Source organism: Salmo trutta, chromosome 15, assembly GCF_901001165.1.
Source record: "Salmo trutta chromosome 15, fSalTru1.1, whole genome shotgun sequence".
In the NCBI taxonomy this organism is placed as follows: domain Eukaryota; kingdom Metazoa; phylum Chordata; class Actinopteri; order Salmoniformes; family Salmonidae; genus Salmo; species Salmo trutta.
Genome location: NC_042971.1, coordinates 45,748,357 through 45,757,225, shown reverse-complemented (window position 1 = coordinate 45,757,225; position 8,869 = coordinate 45,748,357). Strand labels below are relative to the sequence as shown.

Sequence of the window (8,869 nt, the reverse complement as noted above, 5' to 3'; positions counted from 1 at the left end):
CCAATCAGCGTATCAAAGCCAATGACAATTTTCAAACTACCGTTTTACCCATGTGTGTTCTGGCTCTGGCCCAACCCATCGGCTTCTGGACCAATCAGACGGCCCTGAATGTGTTCATATTCGGTGACGGGTTGGGGAGGTACTCAGATCCAGAGTCATTGCGGAGAAGAAACTGACGTCCATGGGCATGGCGTAGCATTTGGCCGGAGCAAAGAGTCTGGGTAGCCAAGCAAGGGTATACCCCCTTGGGTTCTCAAGATCAAACTTAAACTCAGATGCGCAGAAGAGGTGGGTTGTTGTATTCTCTAAATTAAATGATTGATTGACTGACTGACTGGACAAAACAGTGGTCATAATTAACACCTTCATTAGGAATACAAAAAACCCTCATCAACAGGTGGACACACATGACTGGATGGCAACTATTTTACATTGGGAAAGTGAGAGATCACCAGGCAGGACCTATCATGTCCACCCACTGGTGTTCCTGCTCATTAACGTGACCTATATGTGTCTGTCCTTCTCCAGAGGTCGTCACCACCAGCCAATGTTTGGGGGCTTGGAGTCAGACATGCAAATGTTTTAAGAATAACATTGTGAGAGTCAGACATTGTTTAAGACCTGAATTTTGGCAACATGTCACTTCTGACCCCTCCGGTGTGTGTGGGTGGAAGCTTTGCCACGATTGGCTGCGGGCCGCTGTGCGTTTGAGTGGCAGCCCCTAATGAGTACCCTGGAGAGGTAACCCAACAGCGGTTTGTTTGCAGATAATGAGAGACTGGAGGAGGAGTGTCGATCAGAGATGTGAACTCTGATAAAGGCTGCTTTTACCAGGGGTGGAAAGAGGGGAAATAATGTTTCCTCCAGAGTAAGACGTTCAGGACTCTCCTTTGTGTCAGAGCATTGTGTTTGACTCATTGTTCCTGGGCCACTGCTTATGCTCAGCAGCTATGATCACTGGTGTCAGTGGCAAGGAAGGAGTGTGGGGGGAGGACTGGGAGGCCGGGCTGTTGAGAGGGACATGGTGTTCCCCATTGAGTAATGATGATTTATAGCCCAAAGCAATGTTATTTAACTAAACCCACCTGCATCTTTTAATTGATAACTCACAGTATGAGGAGTTTGTGAGGTTCAGCAATGCAATGCCTTGGTTAAGGAGCTGTTGCAAATTGTCTGTTCACAGAGACCACTGATGTGCTACCCCTTTCACAAATGGGGACTAGGAGACACATGACTGGGCTATAGATGTACTGCCCCAATGAATCATCACATCAAATAAAGATTCCATGTATACAGTAGCCTGCCTATTTTCTAATATTTTAGACAAGATGGCAGCATGGTGTATTCATTCTGTTTCTCCCTATAAACTAGTCACCTCAGGGTGGCGCCAAAAGAGCAAAAAGCACCCCTTGTGCTTTTCTCTGCTGAATTGGATTCCATTACACTCAAACTAATGCCAAAAGCTGATCAATTGAATATATCAACAAGTAAATAATCACATATGTGAGTAGAGGTTTTTAGAAGTTTGTGAAAAACATTAATCATGAGGTTATTGACGCATAACATCACACCTGGAACCTGTCCATCTAGAAACACCCTTCTGGAGATGGAATAATGCATGAGCTTAAGTAGCCTATAATAATAATTAATTTCAGCCACCCTTTGTTTTAACATATAGCCTAGTGTGGAAGTTCCAATATTATGTTTTCGGTAGTTGATAAAATCCCAGTGTAAGTCTGTGGCATAAAGTGATGTGGATGAGAAGTTGCTGAGGCTGAGAGCGGTTCCGTGGCTGGAGCTCCACCTCCTCCTACGCTCTGATGCGCGGTCTAGAGAGCAGAGCAAGTGCTGAAAAATTATCCCAACTTGCTTTCTCATAGCAAACGTGCTTCGTTTAGGCTACTCCTCTCGGCGACATATTCCGTGCTGTGATGAAGACAAGTTACTTACATTTTAAACGCGTTTTAAAATATCGTTGAATCTGTAGTTCGCAATGCTTGAGAAACTTGTGCCATACGTCAAAGATGAGCGCATATCTTCGTTAAGGTGCAGTTGCAACATTATTTTAGAGTAGAGATAAGCAATTGAACGTCACGGGCAGAATCCTAAAGAGTTCATTGCTATTGACTATCTATAAAAACGAAATAAATATCTTAGCTTGATTTGTGGTATTTTTCTCGGTCAGAAAAATAGCGTTTTTTTGCCAGTGGTAACATTGATGGCTGCATAATGACATGGGAATGGATTCCTCGAATTTAAATGACAAGTTATCTATGGTCCTAATGGATTTTCTCTCAACTGGGGATTTTTTCGTCTTCGTGATACAGTATTTGAAATCATTCATTGAGACTGAGGTTTGAGGGTTAGATACCTGTCTCTGGGACGACAGAAGGAAAAACAACCCTAAACCCAGGCAAGATTTGGGGAAGCGCATCCTAAGAAGTCTTTTACGAAGGTAAATATTTGCATAAAACCAGAATAATGCCATCCAAGAGAAATGCTTGTGCAGTATGTCATGTTTAAGCTAAAAGTCAGCCGTTCTTTCTCTATTTCTAAATGGGTTATTATGCCTGATGTTAAGATCATTAATTGCTGTAGGCATAATTGCTAATACATTTGTTTTTAGGTCAGCATCTGTGTTATATCCAAAAAAGAAATAACCAAATGTTGGTATTCTATACAGATAAGGCTACAGTCAGTCACTAAATAGCCTAGTGTACATGTTTACACATTAAAAGATTGATAATGCAAACCACTCCCCATTAGTTCGTTTCCCGAGAATCCGATTAAGCAGGTGCAAGAGCTTGAATCAGACACTTGTGTGACTAAAAGCCCTTAAAGGTATGGAGTCATCACTCTACCCCCCCCCCCCCTCACTTCCCGCAGTGAGGGCAAGAGATCTCCTATCGACCAGATCTCTGCAAATACTGACCAGACATACAGACCATATTCGTTTAGCATCGCCTATCAAGTTTACCAGCCCACATATTAAAACTAATTTTAACTATGAATGATTTGTTATACATGACTCAAGACGCAGCTCTTCAGTACATCATTTCATATTACAGAGACTGGAAGCATTTCATTAGTGATTCACACCTATGCTCTGTCCATACTGTACGTTCATAGGGGCTACCCCTCCCACATATATTGACCAACAATACACATGGGCAGAGAATGGGTAAGGATTTATTCTCTTGGTGATTAGCTAAGACATTATTGTTGTCTTATCAATAATCATATACAGTCTATAGGCTGGCTACTCATATCGATATGAAGTGTATAGACTAGCTCTACAGGAATTAGTTTAGTCTGAGAATCTAAGGCTGTGTTTACACAGGCAGCCCAATTCTGATCTTCCGCTAATTGGTCTTAGATCTTTTCACATCAATATCTTTTTCAGAGCTGATCTGATTGGTCAAAAAACAGTTAGTGGGGAGGATGATATCAGAATTGGACTGCCTATCGGCTGCATTTAGACAGGGAACCCAATTTAAAATATTTGTTTTCACTAATTGGTCATTTGACCGCTCTGAAAAATATCAATATTGGTCCTGTGCACAGATTCACAGATGTTATCGTAGGTGGCGTGAAATGCTTGTGTTTCTAGCTCCAACAGTGCAGTAATACCGAGCAATACACACAATGCAAAAAATGTATATATATACAATATACAAATCTGAGTCCGGCATCCCGGAGTCGCCTCTTCACTGTTGATGTTGAGACTGTTTTTTTGCGGGTACTATTTAATGAAGCTGCCAGTTGAGGACTTGTGTGGCATCTGTTTTTCAATCTAGACACTCTAATGTACTTGTCCTCTTGCTCAGTTGTGCACCAGGGCCTCCCACTCCTCTTTCTACTCTGGTTAGAGCCAGTATGCGCTGTTCTGTGAAGGGAGTAGTACACATCGTTGTACGAGATCTTCCATTTCATGGCAATTTTTCGCATATAATAGCCTTCATTTCTCAGAACAAGAATAGACTGACAAGTTTCATTATAAAAGTCTTTGTTTCTGCCCATTTTGAGCCTGTAATCGAACCCCCAAATGCTGATGCTCCAGATACTCAACTAGTCTAAAGAAGGCCAGTTTTATTGCTTCTTTAATCAGGACAAGGTAAGAGCCAGATGCAGACCCTGTCGAAGTAACTATTTGTTACAGCAACAGAGGCAAAGGTACAGAATGGCAGGCAGGCAGGCAGGCTCAGGGTCAGGTCAGACATCCAGATAAGGGCAAAGGTACAGGACGGCAGGAAGTGTCCTGGGCAGGCAGAATGGTCAGGCGTGCGGGCGGGTTCAGGGTCAGGACAGGCAAGGGTCAATAACCAGGAGGGCGAAAAAAAGAGGCTGGGGAAAGACAGGTGCTGACAGGACAAACGCTGGTAAGCTTGACAAGACGAACTGGCAACAGACAAACCGATAACACAGGTGTAAATACACAGGGGATAATGGGGAAGATGGGCGACACCTGGAGGGGGGTGGAGACAATCGCAAAAACGGGAAACAGATCAGTGCGTGACAGTGCTAACATAATTGCAAAAGGGTTTTCTAAAGATCAATTAGCCTTTAGAAATGATAAACTTGGATTAGTTAACACAATGTGCCATTGGAACACAGGAGTGATGGTTGCTGATATTGGGCCTGTGTTGATATTCCATTAAAAATCTGCCGTATCCAGCTACAATAGTAATTTACAACATTAACAATGTCTACACTGTATTCAAGGACATTTCTAGGTGACCCCCAACTTTTGAATGGTAATATACTGCTCAAAAAAATAAAGGGAACACTTAAACAACACATCCTAGATCTGAATGAAAGAAATAATCTTATTAAATACTTTTTTCTTTACATAGTTGAATGCGCTGACAACAAAATCACACAAAAATAATCAATGGAAATCCAATTTATCAACCCATGGAGGTCTGGATTTGGAGTCACACTCAAAATTAAAGTGGAAAACCACACTATAGGCTGATCCAACTTTGATGTAATGTCCTTAAAACAAGTCAAAATGAGGCTCAGTAGTGTGTGTGGCCTCCACGTGCCTGTATGACCTCCCTACAATGCCTGGGCATGCTCCTGATGAGGTGGCGGATGGTCTCCTGAGGGATCTCCTCCCAGACCTGGACTAAAGCATCCGCCAACTCCTGGACAGTCTGTGGTGAAATGTGGCGTTGGTGGATGGAGCGAGACATGATGTCACAGATGTGCTCAATTGGATTCAGGTCTGGGGAACGGGCGGGCCAGTCCATAGCATCAATGCATTCCTCTTGCAGGAACTGCTGACACACTCCAGCCACATGAGGTCTAGCATTGTCTTGCATTAGGAGGAACCCAGGGCCAACCGCACCAGCATATGGTCTCACAAGGGGTCTGAGGATCTCATCTCGGCAGTCAGGCTACCTCTGGCGAGCACATGGAGGGCTGTGCGGCCCCCCAAAGAAATGCCACCCCCCCCATGACTGACCCAACGCCAAACCGGTCATGCTGGAGGATGTTGCAGGCAGCAGAACGTTCTCCACGGCGTCTCCAGACGCTGTCACGTGTCTGTCACATGCTCAGTGTGAACCTGCTTTCATCTGTGAAGAGCACAGGGCGCCAGTGGTGAATTTGCCAATCTTGATGTTCTCTGGCAAATGCCAAACGTCCTGCACGGTGTTTGGCTGTAAGCACAACCCCCACCTGTGGACGTCGGGCCCTCATACCACCCTCATGGAGTCTGTTTCTGACCGTTTGAGCAGACACATGCACATTTGTCGCCTGCTGGAGGTAATTTTGCAGGGCTCTGGCAGTGCTTCTCCTGCTCCTCCTTGCACAAAGGCAGAGGTAGCGGTCCTGCTGCTGGGTTGTTGCCCTCCTACGGCCTCCTCCACGTCTCCTGATGTACTGGCCTGTCTCCTGGTAGCGCCTCCATGCTCTGGACACTACGCTGACAGACACAGCGAACCTTCTTGCTACAGCTCGCATTGATGTGCCATCCTGGATGAGCTGCACTACCTGAGCCACTTGTGTGGGTTGTAGACTCCGTCTCATGCTACCACTAGAGTGAAAGCACCGCCAGCATTCAAAAGTGACCAAAACATCAGCCAGGAAGCATAGGAACTGAGAAGTGGTCTGTGGTTACCACCTGCAGAACCACTCCTTTATTGGGGGTGTCTTGCTAATTGCCTATAATTTCCACCTGTTGTCTATTCCATTTGCACAACAGCATGTGAAATGTATTGTCAATCAGTGTTGCTTCCTAAGTGGATAGTTTGATTTCACATAAGTGTGATTGACTTGGAGTTACATTGTGTTGTTTAAGTGTTCCCTTTATTTTTTTGAGCAGTGTATATGTATGTATGTATGTATGTATATATATAGCAAACAAAGAAACATCCCTTTTTCAGGACCCTGTTTTTCAAAGACAATTTGTAAAAATCCAAATAACTTCACAGATCTTCATTGTAAAGGGTTAAAACACTGTTTCCCATGCTTGTTCAATGAACCACAAACAATTAATGAACATGCACCTGTGAAACGGTCATTAAGACACTAACAGCTTACCGACAGTAGGCCATTAAGGTCACAGTTATGAAAACTTAGGACACTAAAGAGGCCTTTCTACTGACTCTGAAAAACACCAAAAGAAAGATGCCCAGGGTCCCTGCTCATCTGCTTGAACGTGCCTTAGGCATGCTACAAGGAAGCATGCTACAAGGAGACATGGCCAGGGCAATAAATTGCAGATGTGGCCAGGGCAATAAATTGCAATGTCCGTACTGTGAGACGCCTAACACAGCACTACAGGGAGACAGGACAGACAGCTGATCATCCTCGCAGTGGCAGAGCACGTGTGACAACACCTGCACAGGATCGGTACATCCGAACATCACACCTGCGGGACAGGTACAGGATGGCAACAACAACTGCCCGAGTTACACCAGGAACGCACAATACCTCCATCAGTGCTCAGACTGTCTGCAATAGGCTGAGAGAGGCTGGACTGAGGGCTTGTAGGCCTGTTCTAAGGCAGATCCTCACCAGACATCACCGGCAACAATGTCGCCTATGGGCACAAATCCACCGTCGATGGACCAGACAGGACTGGCAAAAAGTGCTCTTCACTGATGAGTCGCGCTTCTGTCTCACCAGGGGTGATGGTCGAATTTGTGTTTATCGTCAAAGGAATGAGCGTTACACCGAGGCCTGTATTCTGGAGCCGGATCGATTTGGAGGTGGAGGGTCCGTCATGGTCTGGGCGATGTGTCACAGCATCACCGGACTGAGCTTGTTGTCATTGCAGGCAATCTCAATGCTGTGCATTACAGGGAAGACATCCTCCCTCATGTGGTACCCTTCCTGCAGGCTCATCCTGGCATGACAATGCCACCAGCCATACTGCTCGTTCTGTGCGTGATTTCCTGCAAGACAGCAATGTCAGTGTTCTGCCATGGCCAGCGAAGAGCCCGGATCTCAATCCCATTGAGCACGTCTGGGACCTGTTGGATCGGAGGGCTAGGGCCAATCCCCCCAGAAATGTCCGGGAACTTGCAGGTGCCTTGGTGGAAGAGTGGGGTAACATTTCACAGCAAGAACTGGCAAATCTGGTGCAGTCCATGAGGAGGAGATGCACTGCAGTACTTAATTCAGCTGGTGGCCACACCAGATACTGACTGTTACTTTTGAATTTGACCCCCCCTTTGTTCAGGGACACGTTATTTCATTTCTGTTAGTCACATGTCTGTGGAACGTGTTCAGTTTATGTCTCAGTTGTTTAATCTTGTTATGTTCATAGACATATTTACACATATTTAAGTTTTCTGAAAATAAAACGCAGTTGATAGTGAGAGGACGTTTCTTTTTTTGCTGAGATTAGATATGTATACTGTTTTTATATATTTTATGACCAAACGTATGTGGACACCTGCTTGTCGAACATCTCATTCCAAAATCATGGGCATTAATATGGAGTTGGTCCCCACTTTGCTGCTATAACAGCCTCCACTCTTCTGGGAAGGCTTTCCACTACATTGCTACCGGGACTTGCTTCCATTCAGCCACAAGAGCAATAGTGGCATCTGGCGCTGATGTTGGGGAATTAGGCCTGGCTCGCTGTTGGCTTTGAAGTAAAGGCTCTGTGCAGCCCAGCCCAGTTCTTCCACACCGATCTCAACAAATAATTTCTGTATGGACCTCGCTTTGTGCACAAGGGGCATTATCATGCTGAAACAGGAAAGGGCCTTCCCCAAACTGTTGCCACAAAGTTGAAAGCACAGAATCATATAGAATGTAATTGTATGCTGAAGTGTTAAGAATTCCCTTCACTGGAACTAAGGGGCCTAGCCCAAACCATGAAAAACAGCCCCAGACCATTATTCCTCCTCTACCAAACTTTACAGTTGGTACTATGCATTCGGACAGGTAGCGTTGTCCTGGCATCCGCAAAACCCAGATTCGTCCGTTGGACTGCCAGATGGTGAAGTGTGATTCATCACTCCAGAGAATGCGTTTCAACTGCTCCACAGTCCAATGGCAGCAAGCTTTACACCACTCCAGCTGACGCTTGACATTGCGCATGGTGATCTTAGGCTTGTGTGCGGCTGCTCGGCCATGGAAACCCATTTCAGCTCTAAGAGGGCAGAAATTGGACTAACTGACTTGCTGGAAAGGTGGCATCCTATGACGATGACACGTTGAAAGTCACTTAGCTCTTCAATATGGGCCATTCTACTGCCAATGTTTGTCTATGGAGATTGTATGGCTGTGTACTTGATATTATAAACCTGTCAGCAATGGGTGTGGCTGAAAGACAAATCCAGTCATTTGAAGGGGTGTCCACATACGTTTGTGTGTATATCTATATATAGTGTATACAGTGCTTATAGAA

The 8,869-nt window shown here is 45.0% G+C and overlaps 1 protein-coding gene across 1 annotated transcript in view; it reads left to right on the top strand.

The window, feature by feature from the left end:
• Positions 1–1,872: 1,872 nt before the first annotated feature.
• Positions 1,873–8,869, top strand: part of LOC115149139 (protocadherin-1-like) — a 176,447-nt gene continuing 169,450 nt past the window's right edge. Inside the window, exon 1 of the mRNA XM_029691693.1 lies at positions 1,873–2,455. The gene's annotated coding sequence lies outside the window, so the exon portion shown is untranslated. The remainder of the gene's footprint in view (positions 2,456–8,869) is intronic.